Below are 17,430 nucleotides of genomic sequence, written 5' to 3'. Positions count from 1 at the left end.
TACACAGGACATCCCCTGGATAAAGTGCAAATGTGTTATGCGAATATTTAAATATGAATGTATAATAAAGTGCCACACGCTATAAGTAAAATGGGTATGTCAATACAGATTGCACACAATAAATATAAAGAGGTAAAGTAATAAGTATAATAGGTTTGGACAATACTACACTTAGTTTTTAAAGCGTTCACACAAAATGCATGAGTACAAAAGGTGCCGGCTGAAAACATACCAACAAGTGAAAAAACTGGTGACAAGCGAATCCAGGAGACGTCCACCTCTACGACCGTTTCAGACATATAATTCTACAATTTATGAAAGATATAATAAAAATGTGTTATTTTTTACCATATTTAAAAGTACAACCCTCAGTGCTATATAGGGAATATATTTTTAATTTCATTAGACCTGGTGTAATTTCTACTTTTACCACTTTTAATCTGCTTTTTCTATAGAGATACTTTTTCCTTTTTTCCAGTATAATGTGTACTTTCATTTTCGGAACACTTTTAAAATGACATAACAAATTCTCTGATATTCAGGGCAGAGTGGAAGGGGACTTGAATCAATGCAGCTCTTTACTTCTTGCATGCTGAAAGAGGGATACGTGGCTAGAGAGACACAGTTACCTGCCCAAACAGGGATTATGTGTTTGTGGAGAAATCTTGGTAGCTAATACAGTCCTGTGATCACAGCAGCATAGACACTGCTCAATCGGGCAGCCTCTCACCCTTTACAGTGTAGGAAGGAGAAATGTAATCTGAGCTTTCAGACTTGTAGAAATGGTGACTGTTTTCCATGGGATTCTGCTACAGAATTTCTAGAAATTCAAATTCCTAACATGGTGAAATTGGCTTGGAAATGCATTGCCCTCAATACAGACAGCGCACCAACTGCCTAAGGCTGCACCGCAGTGTCCGTCTGGAATTTCTGCAGGAAAATACAGTCATATGCAAAAGTTTAGGCACCCCTGACCATTTCCATTATTTTCATTTATAAATAACTAGGTGTTTGGATCAGCAATTTAATTTTGAGCTCTCAAATATCTGAAATACACAGTAATATTTCAGTGGTGAAATGAGGTTTAGTGGATGAACAGGAAATGTGTAGGTCCACTCAAAAGATCAATTGGCACCGGCACTGCTAAGCCATGGTACTGTATGCACGGCGGTATTAAAGGGGTACCCCGGTGGAAAAAAATTTTTTTAAATCAACTGGTGCAAGAAAGTTAAACAGATTTCTAAATCACTATTTAAAAATCTTAACCCTTATAGTACTTATCAGCTTCTGCATACTACAGATATACTACAGAGAAATTTGTGAAGTTCTTTCCAGCCTGACAACAGTGCTCTCTGCTGACACCTCTGTCCGTGTCAGGAACTGTCCAGAGCAGGAGAGGTTTTCTATGGGGATATTATTCTAATCTGGACAGTCCCTGACACGGACAGAGGTGTCAGCAGAGAGCACTGGTGTCAGACAGAAAAGAAATTCACAAATTTCTCTGTTTTATACAGCAGCTAATAAGTACTGGAAGGATCAAGATTTTTTTTATAGAAATAATTTACAAATCTGTTTAACTTTCAGGAACCAGTTGATTTGAAAACATTTGCTTTCTACTTTCCACCGGAGTTCCTCTATAACAACAGCAGAAAGTCCAGTTAAATGGATATGGATGGTGCTCTACATATGTTGCTTGTAGGTAATACACATCAAAAGTAGAAGGGCAAAGAATAGTAATGGCGCACTTCTTGGCATTTCCTTCTTGGCAACTTTATTCCAGTATGCTGTGATACATGTAGCAAACACGAGACAGATGCAGGGCAGGGAAGCGGGTCACGGACGCCTGGGCAGGAGGAAGCTCTGATGTAGCGTGAAACAATTGTCGCCCTCCACCTGTGTTCTCCCCTGCCTCACGTCCATTACCTGCTTCCCTACATCTGTCTCGTGTTTGTTACATGTATCGCAGCATACTGGAATAAAGTTGCCAAGAAGGAATTTTTGGGTGAGTGCTCCATTACTATTCTTTGCCTTACTACTTTTGATTAGAAAATGTGCAGGTTTGATGGTTGCCGAGCAGGGACAGCATGCTTCACATCACACCACAGATTTTCAATGATATTCCGGTCTGGGGACTGGGATGGCAATTCCAGAACACTGTAAAGTACTTGTTCCTCTGCATAAATGCCAGAGTAGATTTTTAACAGTGTTTTGGGTCATTGCCTTGTTAAAATATCCAGCCCCTGAAATATCTAGCCCTGGCATAATTTTAACTTTGTGGCTGATTACATTATTCTCAAGTATCTGCTGATATTGAGTGGAATCCATGTGACCCCCAACTTAAACAAGACCCCCTGTACCGGCACTGGCCATTTAGCCCCACAGCATGATGGGACCTCCACCAAATTTTACTTTTGGTAGCAAGTGTTGGTCTTGGAATGCTGTGTTCTTTTGACGCCATGTATCCCCTTGTTATGACCATATAACTCCAACTTTGGTTTATCAGTCCGCAGCAAATGTGCATTTGCATACCTGCTGATCTAAGTTGCAGGTGCAAAGACCCAATTATTTATAAATGAAAGTCATGTACATTTTCAGGGGTACCTAAAGGTTTGCATATGACTGTATTTTCTAGTGTGTCTACGGTGAAGAAAGATGTGTCACCTTTTTCATGCTGCCTAAACCATGAGCAGCACAAAACAGGTGCAGTGAGCTGGGTCATGAAACCCTATGATTTATCCACAGATAGACAGGGTGGGGAACAACCGTGAGGACCGCCCTTTATTTAAAGGAGTAGTCCAGTGGTGATTCAGTGGTGAGCAACTTATCCCCTATCCTAAGGATAGGGGATAAGTTGCAGATCGCGGGGGGTCTGACCCCTGGGGCCCCCCGCGATCTCCTCTACGGAGCCCCGACAGCCCGCTGGAAGGGGGCGTGTCGACCTCTGCACGAGGCGGCGGCCAACACGCCCCCTCAATACAACTCTATGGCAGAGCCGAAGCGCTGCCTTCGGCAATCTCCGGCTCTGCCATAGAGATGTATTGAGGGGGCGTGTCAGCCGCCGCCTCGTGCGGGGGTCGACACCCGCTATCTCGGCGGAGAGCCGGGGCCCCGTACAGAGAGATCGCAGGGGGCCCCAGCGGTCGGACCCCCCGCGATCTCAAACTTATCCCCTATCCTTAGGATAGGGGATAAGTTTTTCACCACTGGACTACCCCTTTAAGCAGGTCCCAGTTGTGTTATTTCTCTGAAATGCCTGAGTAAGTCACTGCACCCGTTTTGCCGATACGGAAGTTATGTATAAAAGTATGTTAAGTTTGGCATTTGTATATATGTTTGCAATTGACAGAGGCTTGTAGCCGAAACGCGTCTTGCGTTAATAAAGATCCATTCTACATTATACGAAGATAAGTGAGTGCCGGGATTTATTCCAATTATCTTATCATTTTTCCTCGTGCACCACGCCAGTCCAAGTGCCGCCCTACATCTTGAACTTTTACTGCACCCGTTTTATGCTGCCCGTGGTTTTAACAGCATGAAAGAGGTGGCAAGTTCCCTTCAGTGGTGCTTCACGTGAGGATCATGGAGAATTCTGAAGTTTTCATCACTTTCTTTGTATACTTTGAAAATAGTAAACAAATCCTAACATAGTTTTGCATTATATATTTTCCAGCTACACAAGTTTGTATGCTAACAATTTTCTGTTTCTAACGTCTATTTTGATTGCGATAATGGTGATATATATATCTTATAAACCATTCTTATGTTAATAACCTGTATTTTGCTTTGTCAAAGCAATTTAGTGCTAGGCACACTTTACATTAGGTGCAGAATCACTACATTAGTGGAATATACAATCTTATATCTCTACAAGTTAAGGCAAAACTTACTAGAAGATTTCAGCCTTGAGGCAAAACCATAACAGTAAAGAGAGAGTAAATATGCCATAATAAGAATCATGACCTTAGTAAAGCCCGTCAGAAATGCATATAAAGCAATTCTTTCATAGATTTCTATTAATGCTACCTTTAAGAGCCAGGGCAATTCTATATTTGAGCAAGTAAGCAACAAAAAAAATGAAACTTCTGGCTGCTGATATAGAAGGCTGTTGGCACAACACAGGGTTCTGTTCAAGATATTCTGTCAATAGGGAAAATGCTGCAAAACCCTCATAAATAGGAAATGGAAGCAGTTTTGGGAAAAATGTATCAGGTCTTCAAAACCACAGTGCTCCCCCATATGTCCCAACAGTTAAATGCTAAATTGTGAGAGTTTTTTTTTTTTTTTGCCCTACCCCATCTCTATAAAAGACCACAAAAAACTGAATATAAATACACCTTGTTATGTAATTCTGCATAAGGCTTTTATGGAGTGTTCTAAAATAATAGGACCGTGAGAGGTAGGCTCCCTATTGTACATACATTCTTATTTTTTGTGGCCATACATATAATAAAATAACTTTTCAATTCACTTTTAGTATGATACACACACTGCAGTAAATCTGTTATTAAAAATTGATTCTTAATATTTCAAAGATCCCAAGACCTGTCACCACATTACAGAAATGATCTTTCCATAATTCATTTACACTTCTCAATTTTATGGGAAATTTTATAGATTTCATTTTTCGGCAGCTCCTTGGTAGTATTTTTAATCTCTTGTTATCTTCATTTCCTAGACATGTTGTGGTGAAACTAAAGACCTCAATGACATCATGTCTTTGATGTTCCTTGATAGTGAGCAATGGCAAGGAATGTAACCAGATGAAAAAGTAGAAAAAAAAAGAATGGGATTGTTATTTAACTAGAGTATAAGAATGAGGCTTGACAGTATTGAAGACTTAATCCAATTACTCATACTGTGCAGTTCACTAGCTGTATGATGGTGTAGTTTTTCAGCTGTTTGTTACTCATTTAGGGTCAATGACAACACAATAGGCTAGATGGTTATTTTCATTTGATTCATGGCTTGATGTCAAAGTTGTGCCTGTGTGCATTTTGCGACAACTGTAGAGATACATTTTATAACTTAGGACCACAAAGGATTGGTCTGGCACGTGTGTTTTTTCATAAAATCATCCAAGTTTAGTTAGTCCAGGTAATAAGAACAATAAGTTATGAAATGTCATGGTCGGTCTACGCATTTGGGTGCTTTTAGCCCCTCCTCCTGAGAGTAATAAATAAGAACCTGAAATCGGTAGGGCTCAAAACACATAGACCAGCCTTGATGTTTCATACCAGCTCCAGGAGCTTAGTTTGTACGTGTTTATTCTTTTTAAATGGACTAAATAAAGTTTGATGATTTTATAAAGATACGGGAAGAGCTTGGACCAATCCACCAATTCCAATGTGGCTTTTAGTGTCCATGCACAAACGGAGTGAGCAGACAATGCCGATCATATGACCAGGCATTTGGAGCAGAAGTTTGGGTGAGCTGGTTATTTCTTTTATTCATGTGTATATATAGATGCATTTGTTGCATGACAGTGGCCCTGTTATGATGTTGTATGACTGTCTTGTGAACAATGCCACCTTCAGTTTATGTATCAATAGTGTCTTTATTAGGCTGGGTTCACATACAGTATTTTAGCCATAACGAGGAGTGACACCAATACAGAGATAACTATAATGGTAAAATTTGCTTCTGTGTTTTGGGCCCACTCCGGGTTTTGGCTAAAAAGACTAACCAAAACACTGTGGAAATCTTATCATACATGTTAATACATATGCAGATGATACAAGTTTATACATATGTATGTATATATATATATATATATATATATATATATATTGTGATGACTCGCAGACAGGTGCGGTTGCAGTATAGAGGCATGGAAACAGGACTTTTCGAATCAAAGTTCAGTGTTTTATTCACACTTGGCAAACAGTCTTAAATGCAGATCAAAGAAAAAGTAACAAAAGTCCACCTGCATTCCTTAGGTGTTTGTTCACACCTGAGTCCATGCCATACGGCATCAAGCAAGTCTTTTCCAAGTCCCCAAGCAGTCTGCTCACCAGCTTCCACACTCTCAAGGAAGATCTTTACACACAGCTCCCTCTGGCAATGTGAGCTGCAACATGCATAACTTTTCCCAGCTGGTAAGGCAGCCTAGTTTTAAAGCCAACCAAAAGACGGCCTGGATTGTGGGGAATGGCCCCCACCCTACACTTGACCATTCCCAGTAAGAGCCATCCTGGATTGGCCTTCCAGCTATAATACGGCCACAGTGTCAGTCTGTATCGCAGCACAGACACTGAATAAATACCGGCACTTACTTCATCAAGGCCAGGAGCCTTGGTGACACATATCGCCCATCAATCACCATGCCCTTCACCTTCTCACATACATCCCCCCCCCCTTTGTTCAAGCCTGAGGGGTTGAACACTTGTGCAACAGTGTACTCATGATAGGGCATCAGCGTTGCCTAGCAAACGACCCGCCCTGTGTTCAACCCTAAACTTGAAATTCTGTAATGACAGAAACCACCTGGTGACACTGGCATTTTGTCCTTGGCTTGGCACATCCACTTAAGGGGGGAATGATCCGTCAGGAAATGAAACTTCCTCCCCAACAGATAATAGCAGAGAGACTCGAGTGCCCACTTAATGGCCAGGCACTCTCTTTCCACTATTCTATACATGGTCTTGGTCGGGGGCAGTGTGTGGCTGATAAATACAACGGGATGCTCTTCCCCGTTGACTTCCTGGGAGAGTACAGCACCGAGACCTACCTCAGAGGCATCTGTCTGTTCCACAAATTCTCTTTTCAAGTCGGGTGTCACCAACACCGGAGACCCACATAGGGCCAACTTCAAAGCAGAAAACGCCTGCTCTGCTGGTTCATTGCGGACCCTTGGCCACGCCAATTCAACTGTTGCTGACTGTCTTAAAAAGTGATTTTTATCGATATAAATAAATGGAAGAAGCAGCCAAATGTATGGCTACATTACACATCTAGCCGACTTATACACTGTGGGCATACTTTTATAGGCTGATTCCAAGTGACAGTGGCACGGCTACCTCTTTAGTAGTACAACACGAATATAAACATAGTAAACAAGTGATGAAGCACTCTCTGTGACTCACGTATGCTAGTACTGACTTATCGGCTCCCAGGCATAGCCTGCAAGGATATCATTTATTAGACAGGTTTAACAATAACAACTACTGCAGAATAACAGAAAGGAGTTTGTCACAGTTACAGGTCTGTAGCTCGAACCGTTATGGGGAAAGAAAGATACCTCATCTGTGAGCTGTTCAAAGGGAACCTGTCATTACTTTCATGATGCCTAAACCACAAAATTGAAAAAAAATTGCAACAAAATTGAAAAAAAAACGCTGTTTTGTAACTTTTGGGGGCTTCCGTTTCTACGTAGTACATTTTTTGGTAAAAATGACACCTTATGTTTATTCTGTAGGTCCATACGATTAAAATGATACCCTACTTATATAGGTTTGATTTTGTCGGACTTCTGGAAAAAATCATAACTACATGCAGGAAAATTAATACGTTTAAAATTGTCATCTTCTGACCCCTATAACTTTTTTATTTTTCTGTGTATGGGGCGGTATGAGGGCTCATTTTTTGCGCCGTGATCTGAAGTTTTTAACAGTGCCATTTTTGCATTGATAGGACTTATTGATCGTTGACTTTTTATTCATTTTTAAATGATATGAAAAGTGACCAAAAATGCACTATTTTGGACTTTGGAATTTTTTTGCGCGTACGCCATTGACCGAGCGGTTTAAGTAATTATATATTTTTATAATTCAGACATTTCCGCACGCGGTGATACCATATATGTTTATATTTATTTTTATTTACACTGTGTTTTTTTTTTATTGGAAAAGGGGGGTGATTCAAACTTTTAATAGGGGAGGAGTTAAATGATCTTTATTCACTTTTTTTTTTGCAGTGTTATAGCTCCCATAGGGACCTATAACACTGCACACACTGATCTTCATCATTGATCACTGGTTTCTCATAGGAAACCAGTGATCGACGATTCTGCCGCATGACTGCTCATGCCTGGATCTCAGGCACTGAGCAGTCATTCGGCGATCGGACAGCGAGGAGGCAGGTAGGGGCCCTCCCGCTGTCCTGTAAGCTGTTCGGGATGCCACGATTAGCCGCGGCTATCCCGAACAGCCCGACTGAGCTAGCCGGTAACTTTCACTTTCGCTTTTAGCCGCGCGGCTCAGCTCTGAGCGCACGGCTAAAGGGTTAATAGCGCGCGGCGCCATGATCGGCGCTGCGTGCTATTAGAGGCAGGTCCTGGCTTCACTATGACGCTGGACCCGCCGTGATATGATGCGGGGTTACTGTGTAACCCCGCGTTATATTAGGAGAGCAGGACCAAGGACGTACCGGTACGTCCTTGGTCCTTAAGGGGTTAAAGGGGTACTCCGGTGCTTACACATCTTATCCCCTATCCAAAGATTTGCAGAAATCTCACAGGGCGGAGGCGTGACGTCACACGCCGCCGGCCCTGCGGTTGACCGTAATCAGTCCCGGAGCGAACACGCTCCGGGGACTGATTACAAACGGGGTGCCATGTGCATGATCACGGGCGTCCCCAGCTGCGGGACTCCCGCGATCAGGCATCTTATCCCCTATCCTTTGGATAGGGGATAAGATGTGTAAGCACCAGAGTACCCCTTTAAATTTCTTTATGACCACAGTGCTCTCTGCTGACATGGGGAGAGGTTTGCTTTGGGGATTTGCAGAAAGCACTGTGGTCAGACAGATAAGAAACTTTAAAAGAAAAGAACCTCCTGTGGAGCATACATCACCTTATAAGTACTGGAAGGATTAAATTGAAGTAATTTACAAATCTGTTTAACTTTCTGGCACCAGTTGATTAAAAAAAATATATTTTCCAGAGTATCCCTTTAAGGCCAGAAGGCAGGAAGAAGCCTCCCCAATGACTCATGGCTTAAAGGAGTATTCCGCTCATAGACATATTATCCCCTATCCAAAGGGGGGGATGGCCGGACCTCACTGTGCACCCGACTTGGCAGGTTGCTATAAGTAGGGTTTTTTTTTTTTTGTTATTTTTTATAAGTGGACCTAGTACTTTGTTTAGGCTTGTGAGTTTGCAAACATCATATTTTTGCTGGGGTTTTTTTTTCATGAAAAGAGCACCACAAAAAACTGCCCCTTCATTTGACAACCGCAAGATGCAGCCTTTGTGGTGTTGTTTTGTTTTTGTTTTATTTTTCGAAAATAGTGGGTTTTAGTCAAATTGGGTGGATTGTTTTGGGCGATTTTGCATAAATAAAAATTTTAAAAAATTAAACACAACCACAAAGCGGTTAGAGCCATATCGTGCTACTAATGTCCATCTAGTGGATTAATATCATCACTGACCGAAGACTGGCATAGTGCTGGCCCCATGACCACAATTTCATCTCACAAATGTAATAATTTCTAGATATATTTACTTTACACACATATTTAAATATTAACCCTTTGAAGTTTATATTGGTAAAGCTAACCATACGTGATATAGCTGTAGGCCAAAACATAACTTTAGTCACCGTGGTCCAGATTTATCAAACTTTGTGAGGGTATTTGAAGAGCCTGGCTCTAATTACAACACCTCCTTTCTTACCAGCCATATGGGCACCCATCTTGGATTGGGTTAAACACTGACTGGACGGCCAGCCTTCATGGCCAATTAACCCCCTCATACCCCTTATTCTCATAACACCAACCTCCTTTATACTAGGCCCAGAAAAAATGCCTGTCTTCGAAAACCATGTGATTACCGAAAGTGATTCCAAAAAAATATCTGTCCTGATACTCACTACTTTATCTCTCAAATCTCTAGAAAGTTATGTATACATCTGGGAATAATTTTGGCTGTATTATTCTCATAAACTTTACTTTTATAGGCTTTGTACTTTCAAAGATTTCTCATAGCCAGTCACACTTTATAAAAATTTAAATGTACTTATATTGGTGAATCATTGTTAGGCTTAGATTTGGATCATTTTGTTGTGGTTCTGAGCACTAGTGGTATAGGGAGGTCTTATGCAGAAGGGATTACAACCACAAAAGCCTGAGAGCCTTCAATTACATAGACAAATACATGCAGACGCTGCAGAGCGCACATAAAGCATTAAGGAGCTTTTACTGGTGGCAACTGGGGCAATTACTCTGGAATTAAAGGGGTTATCCAGGAATAGACATACACAGCTACTTTCTTTCAAAAACCGCTCCCCGTCAGTCTCCAGGTTGGGTGTGGTTCTGCAGCTCAGTTCCATTCAAGTTAAAGGAATATTCCGCTGCTCAGCATTTGGAACAAAATGTTCCTAATGCTTAAAGCCGGTGCCGGGATCTCGATCCAAGTCTATGGGAGGGGGCATGATGGCTGTCATGGCCCCTCCCATAGACTTGCATTGAGGGGGGTGGTGTGATGTCATGAGGCTCTAAACATTTGGAACATTTTTTTTCCAAACGCTGAGCAGCGGAGTACCCCTTTAATGGAGCCAAGTTGTTGTAAGGAACCGAAGGGTTAACTTGCACTGAGAGCTTTTGTTTGGTCTTGTTGCTTTGGTTACGCCTGTCTGGACTGGTCAGCTGACCTTGAATGGAGCATCTGCTCTGGCTCCATATAAGCTGGCAGTCTACTCCCAGTCTCTGCCTGCTAAAGAGCTCAGTTTGTACTCTAGCTAGCCTTCTAATGTCCAAATATAAAAAAGAATTGTGTAGCTCACTTAGGATACAAGGGGGAATATGCTCGAGGTTAAAGGTGATACCTTCACCCAAAAGGCCTAATGAAATATATATTGATACTATATAAATAAAGATTATTTATATAAACCAGTCCTCAAGAGCATACAAGGATACAGGATAAAGAGAAAGTGAAGATTAAGGATCCAATAAATGTAATTTATTAAGTAAAATGATTAAATAAAATATGATTTGATATGATGACCGCTCACTCAGCAGGGCCCTTGCATGAGTGAGAAGAATAAATGCAATAAATATAGTGGCAAAAATAGAATAAAATAAAACAATAGCACCTAATCAATTAGTTAATATCTGCTGTAAGTCCCAGATTAAAGTTCATCAATTGCGAAAGTACATCAGCTTAATGTCAATTCAGATCATTTCAAGTCAATTCCAGTCCTGGACTTAGTCAACATTTCAGGAGATGCTAAAAACAATGACTCAGTTTGATAGTGTAACCGTGAAATAATAGGAGGTTTATAGATTACAGGATACACTTTGCAACAATGTACTTTAAGATAGTATGGCAATAGGGTGACAAAGTGACAGCACAGTGTCCGTAAGATAGCAGCGATGATGGTACTGAAAGTAGCAGCGGTAAGGGCTCAGTGCAGCATACCTATTGCCCTGTTTAGCAGACAACTGAGCAACAATGTAGCAGCACAGTAACGTAATCAGTTCAGGTAATAGTACCGTTAGAGTCTCGGTGCACAGCACCACTCACCCTCCTGTTGAGACCTGTACGGCCGGCTGGCACCGTAGCTTCCAGCGCTTGTGTGTAGCGATGCTTGTATGGAGCGGTGTCCGTCTGTACTTCGGTCAGGGTGAGTGGCGTCTCCGGAGGTTGAAGGTGTCCTGGACTGGCACGGAAGAGCGTCCGGCCTGGACGTGGAGGTGATGTCCAGGAGCTTGGCCGTCCGGGGCTGTGGATGGTTAGCACAAGCAGGTGCGTGTGAATGGAGCGCTAAGCAGCGCGCGTGCAGCAGTGGTCCTGATTTGTAGGGGCTCCAGCGGTTGAAATTTGAAGATAGAGGTTTGCAGATTTGAACTTATAAAAGTGATATATACTTGATAGTAAGGTGCTAAGAGTGAGCTAGACGCGTTTCAAGGCCGCGGGCCTTTTCTTCAGTAGCAACAAGGGATAATAACAATTTTGCAACACCAAACCCCAGTCACCAAGGTGACGGGGTATAAAACCCCTATTAATTTATAATCCCCCTCCTATAGAATTTTAGGTGTATTAAAACGTCACTTTTATTGATGCTTATTAAAAGGTTCAAAAAGTGTATTAAACTTACCAGCACAGTCCCTATGATATCAATGCAACTCTTCTGAACGGAGTAGTATTGGTATAACAACGTCTGCAATGCGTCTTATTTGGAGACCATATGCTGTTATTAAAACCCCAAATACTATGTCTCCCCTACATGTTTCCTGGTACCAACCACGTCCTCAGGGGCTAGGAGACATACTAACACGTGCAAGCAGAGGAGGCTCCTTTTATAACATCCTGAAGGTCCTCCCCTCAGTGATTCACCAATCAAGCGCTGTCATCATTAGATGTGTTTACTGATGGCCAATAGTAATTCACCTTATTTGCAGAACACTGTGTCAAAGGATTACTTCCGGCACATAAATATGACCTAAACAGGACGCAGTGCATCCGCGTGTTTCCTGTTATGGTCATGTGATTTTTCAAGATATCGCGCGTGCGTGCATACTTAAAGGAAAACTGTCAGATATTTACTCCTGCACTATCCACACTACTGGTGGATAATGCAGGAGACGCTGATTCCAATGAGCCCAACCTTACCTGGATCTGCCCGGCCGTTCGCCCGCAATTGTAGTTTTATTCTATGTGTATAGCTTACTGTAACTGGCACGGGCGGGGCTTTTGCAGGTTAACTGGCACTGATGTCAGCACCGCTTATGAATATTCATCCCCCCTGTCAGGGCACTTAGAAGAAATGCCAGATATTTGCAAGCACTGAATATTGACGCTGTATCCTGACTCTATGGAGTGGGTCTCTATAATACAGATATTAAATTATTAGTGTTGTTATTTTTGTTATTTATGTTGTTATCCATTGTTTCATTATAACAATAAATTTAAGACGCACAAGATCTATAGGGACTCCAGGTGAGTATCTATTAGATGTTGTAAACATCACATTCAAATTTTATTTTATTAATAAGAGATATTTATGCCAATTTTATATGCACTCAGCAATAAAGATTTCAAAAGCCTCCTAAGGGACACTTGATCAGCCTGTACTTATTTGGCTCCACAGCGCATATTAATGCAATTTTTGATGATTAGAGACCACCAGGGCAGTTACTTCAACAGAGACATATATATCTATAATAGGTTGTTTTCCCGAATTAAAATACTTCTAATTTCAATCTCCTATACATGGACAAAAAACATCCAAATATAGATGGAGGATATATAGATCAATATCAGGCAGCTTCTATTTGTAATCTGTTTTTACTGCACGTGGACAAGTGGACCATTATCTTAAATAATTTTGTATATATAATCACAGAAATAAAGAAAGAACAAAGATTGGATCAAGATAATACTGAAAAAGTAAACCTAGATACTAACAAAAAATATTATGTGAATGCTCCAAAAGAGAATCCTTCATTTAAGCCATATGGCCTTCTTGTGCATAGTCTATATATCCATCTGGACTCTTCTTGTAATAGAAGTTTGTCCAGATTGCCTTTGCGTTGGCCAAGGCTTTTTTTTGCACACACCCCAGAATTTAATGTCAAACATATTGGTACTGTGTATTGTCCTCACATGTCTTGCGAGTGGTGTATCGCTATTGGTTCGGATGGTGCTCAGGTGTTTAGAGATTCTCCTTTTAAAATCCTCTGTCACTTCTGTGGCCTATAATGGGATTTTTTTATATGAGCCAGAGGATATCCTCTATCCACGAATCTTCTACATGATTCGTCAGACTCCTCCTTAAACGTCTTTGGAGTCGAACAGTTGCGCTTGGCTATTTGACCCACGGGAATGCTTTTCCTTAAGGTCACAGGGTGCCAGCTTTGCCAGTGTAATAAACTGTTTGTGGAAGTGGATTTCCTGAATACTTTGGTTTGAATTTTGTTCTCTTCGTCAATAAGTATGGTTAAGTCCAAAAAATGTATTTGCCTCCCCACCGGATTCAAAAGTGAAGTGCATGCCTATTGTGTTGTGATTCAGGTTTAGGTCATATTTATGTGCCGGAAGTAATCCTTTGACACAGTGTTCTGCAAATAAGATGAGTTACTATTGGCCATCAGTAAACACATCTAATGATGACAGCGCTTGATTGGTGAATCACTGAGGGGAGGACCTTCAGGATGTTATAAAAGGAGCCTCCGCTTAGTGAGGTGTGGTATAGCTCTACATGTAAATCAGGGGTCTCAAACTCCCGCCGCAAATGGCCCACGGAACGAAAGTTTGTGGCCCGCAACGGGTATGTGTAATTTGTATTGCCCGACGCCCGGGACATGCAGTTCTGGGTGTCGGGTAAGTAACTTCTTCAGGCATTTAGCCCTGCTTCGAGCAAGCAGCGCTAAATGCTGGAAGGCTTCACTTACCCCGCCCTCCTCCTCCTGGTCTCCGGTTGGCCGGCCAGCCCGAGTCTGATGAGGGAAGTCGCGCATGTGACGTCCCTCCGCAGACCCGCACAGGAGAATGTCAGTGATGTCACTCGTCAGGCCGCCGCCGGAGAGGAGGAGTGCAGCGCAGGACAGGTAAATGTGTCTATGTCTGTGTGCATGTGTGGGTGTCTGTCTGTCTGTGTGTGCGAGAGTCGGGGGGGGGGGCAACGACGACAATGCTACCTAATGTGGGGAACCTGCTTCTACCTAATGTGGGGAACCTGCTACTACCTTATGTGGGGAACCTGCTACTACCTTATGTGGGGAAACTGCTACTACCTAATGTGGGGAACCTGCTACTACCTAATGTGGGGAACCTGCTTCTAACTAATGTAGGGAACCTGCAACTACGTAATGTGGGGAACCTGCTACTACCTACCTAATGTGGGGAACCTGCTACTACCTAATGTGGGGAACATGCTACTACCTAATGTGGGGAACCTGCTTCTACCTAATGTGGGGAACCTGCTACTACCCAATGTGGGGAACCTGCTACTACCTAATGTAGGGAACCTGCTACTACCTAATGTGGGGAACCTGCTTCTACCTAATGTGGGGAACCTGCTACTACCCAATGTGGGGAACCTGCTACTACCTAATGTAGGGAACCTGCTACTACCTAATGTGGGGAACCTGCTTCTACCTAATGTGAAGAACCTGCTTCTACCTAATGTGGGGAACCTGCTTCTACCTAATGTGGGGAACCTGCTACTACCTAATGTGGGGAACCTGCTTCTACCTAATGTGGGGAACCTGCTACTACCTAATGTGGGGAACCTGCTTCTACCTAATGTGGGGAACCTGCTTCTACCTAATGTGGGGAACCTGCTTCTACCTAATGTGGGGAACCTGCTTCTACCTAATGTGGGGAACCTGCTTCTACCTAATGTTGGAAACCTGCTTCTACCTAATGTGGGGAACCTGCTTCTACCTAATGTGGGGAACCGGCTTCTACCTAATGTGGGGAACCTGCTACTACCTAATGTGGGGAACCTGCTACTACCTAATGTGGGGAACCTGCTTCTACCTAATGTGGGGAACCTGCTTCTACCTAATGTGGGGAACCTGCTTCTACCTAATGTGGGGAACCTGCTACTACCTAATGTGGGGAACCTGCTACTACCTAATGTGGGGAGCCTGCTACTACCTAATGTGGAGAGCCTGCTTCTACCTAATGTGGGGAACCTGCTTCTACCTAATGTGGGGAACCTGCTTCTACCTAATGTGGGGAAACTGCTACTACCTAATGTGGGGAACCTGCTACTACCTAATGTGGGGAACCTGCTTCTAACTAATGTAGGGAACCTGCAACTACGTAATGTGGGGAACCTGCTACTACCTACCTAATGTGGGGAACCTGCTACTACCTAATGTGGGGAACCTGCTACTACCTAATGTGGGGAACCTGCTTCTACCTAATGTGGGGAACCTGCTACTACCCAATGTGGGGAACCTGCTACTACCTAATGTAGGGAACCTGCTACTACCTAATGTGGGGAACCTGCTTCTACCTAATGTGAAGAACCTGCTTCTACCTAATGTGGGGAACCTGCTACTACCTAATGTGGGGAACCTGCTACTACCTAATGTAGGGAACCTGCTTCTACCTAATGTGGGGAACCTGCTTCTACCTAATGTGGGGAACCTGCTTCTACCTAATGTGGGGAACCTGCTACTACCTAATGTTGGGAACCTGCTTCTACCTAATGTGGGGAACCTGCTTCTACCTAATGTGGGGAACCGGCTTCTACCTAATGTGGGGAACCTGCTACTACCTAATGTGGGGAACCTGCTACTACCTAATGTGGGGAACCTGCTTCTACCTAATGTGGGGAACCTGCTTCTACCTAATGTGGGGAACCTGCTTCTACCTAATGTGGGGAACCTGCTACTACCTAATGTGGGGAACCTGCTACTACCTAATGTGGGGAGCCTGCTACTACCTAATGTGGGGAGCCTGCTTCTACCTAATGTGGGGAACCTGCTTCTACCTAATGTGGGGAACCTGCTTCTACCTAATGTGGGGAACCTGCTACTACCTAATGCGGGGAACCTGCTACTACCTACCTAATGTGGGGAAACTGCTACTACCTACCTAATGTGGGGAACCTGTTGCCTATCTAATGTGGGGAACCTGCTGCGTACCTAATGTGGGGAACCCCCAGAAGTAGCACCCCCATCATCCGTCAGCTCATGCTATTACTACACGGGGGTAGGAGGAATGGGGGGGGGTTGCTGGTGGATGATGAGGGGCGCATGATGGGGGCATTACATGTAAGGGGCGCACGATTGGGTCATTATATGTAAGGGGCGCATGATAGAGGCATTATATGTAAGGGACGCATGCGGCCCAGCCTCACCCAGCTGCTACCTCCAGTGGCCCCCAAATAATTTGAGTTTGCGCTCCCAGATGTAAATTTTAAAACTATATATTTTTTTTACATTTAAAAAAAATATATATTTAGGGTCTATTTACATGCAGGATTTGAAGCTGTGTTTAGTCAATTAGTTTACATTGGAATCTGCAGCTTCAAATACTGAGCATCAAATATACGCAGGATACTGTACGTGTGAATACACCTAATATGCAAACATATGTGATCCTATACAAAGGTATACCATGAAAAAGAAAAACAGATAAAAACATGTGCAATGTGTTGGTACAGATGTGAACTTACCCTTAGATGTTGAGGTCACTTTTTATTTTTTGTATACTAGGCTGTACAAGGGCTCATTTTTTGTGCTGTGATCTTTACTTTTTATCAGTGCTATTTTTGTTTAGATGGGACTTTTTATTTTTTATTCTAATCATTTTTTATATATGATGGGACTAAAAATCAGCAATTCTAGCATTTGATATATTTGTTTACCTTTACGTTTCCTCGTGCAGGATCATAAACATTATACTTTAATAGTTCAAACATTTCTGCATGCTGTGATTCCAAATAAACTTTTCCTTTTTTGGGGGTGATTAACCCCTTAACGACGCAGGACGTATATTTACGTCCTGCGCCGGCTCCCGCGGTATGAAGCGGGATC

Source organism: Hyla sarda, chromosome 4 (genome assembly GCF_029499605.1).
Source record: "Hyla sarda isolate aHylSar1 chromosome 4, aHylSar1.hap1, whole genome shotgun sequence".
Classification (NCBI taxonomy): domain Eukaryota; kingdom Metazoa; phylum Chordata; class Amphibia; order Anura; family Hylidae; genus Hyla; species Hyla sarda.
Note: the sequence above shows the minus strand (reverse complement) of the source record.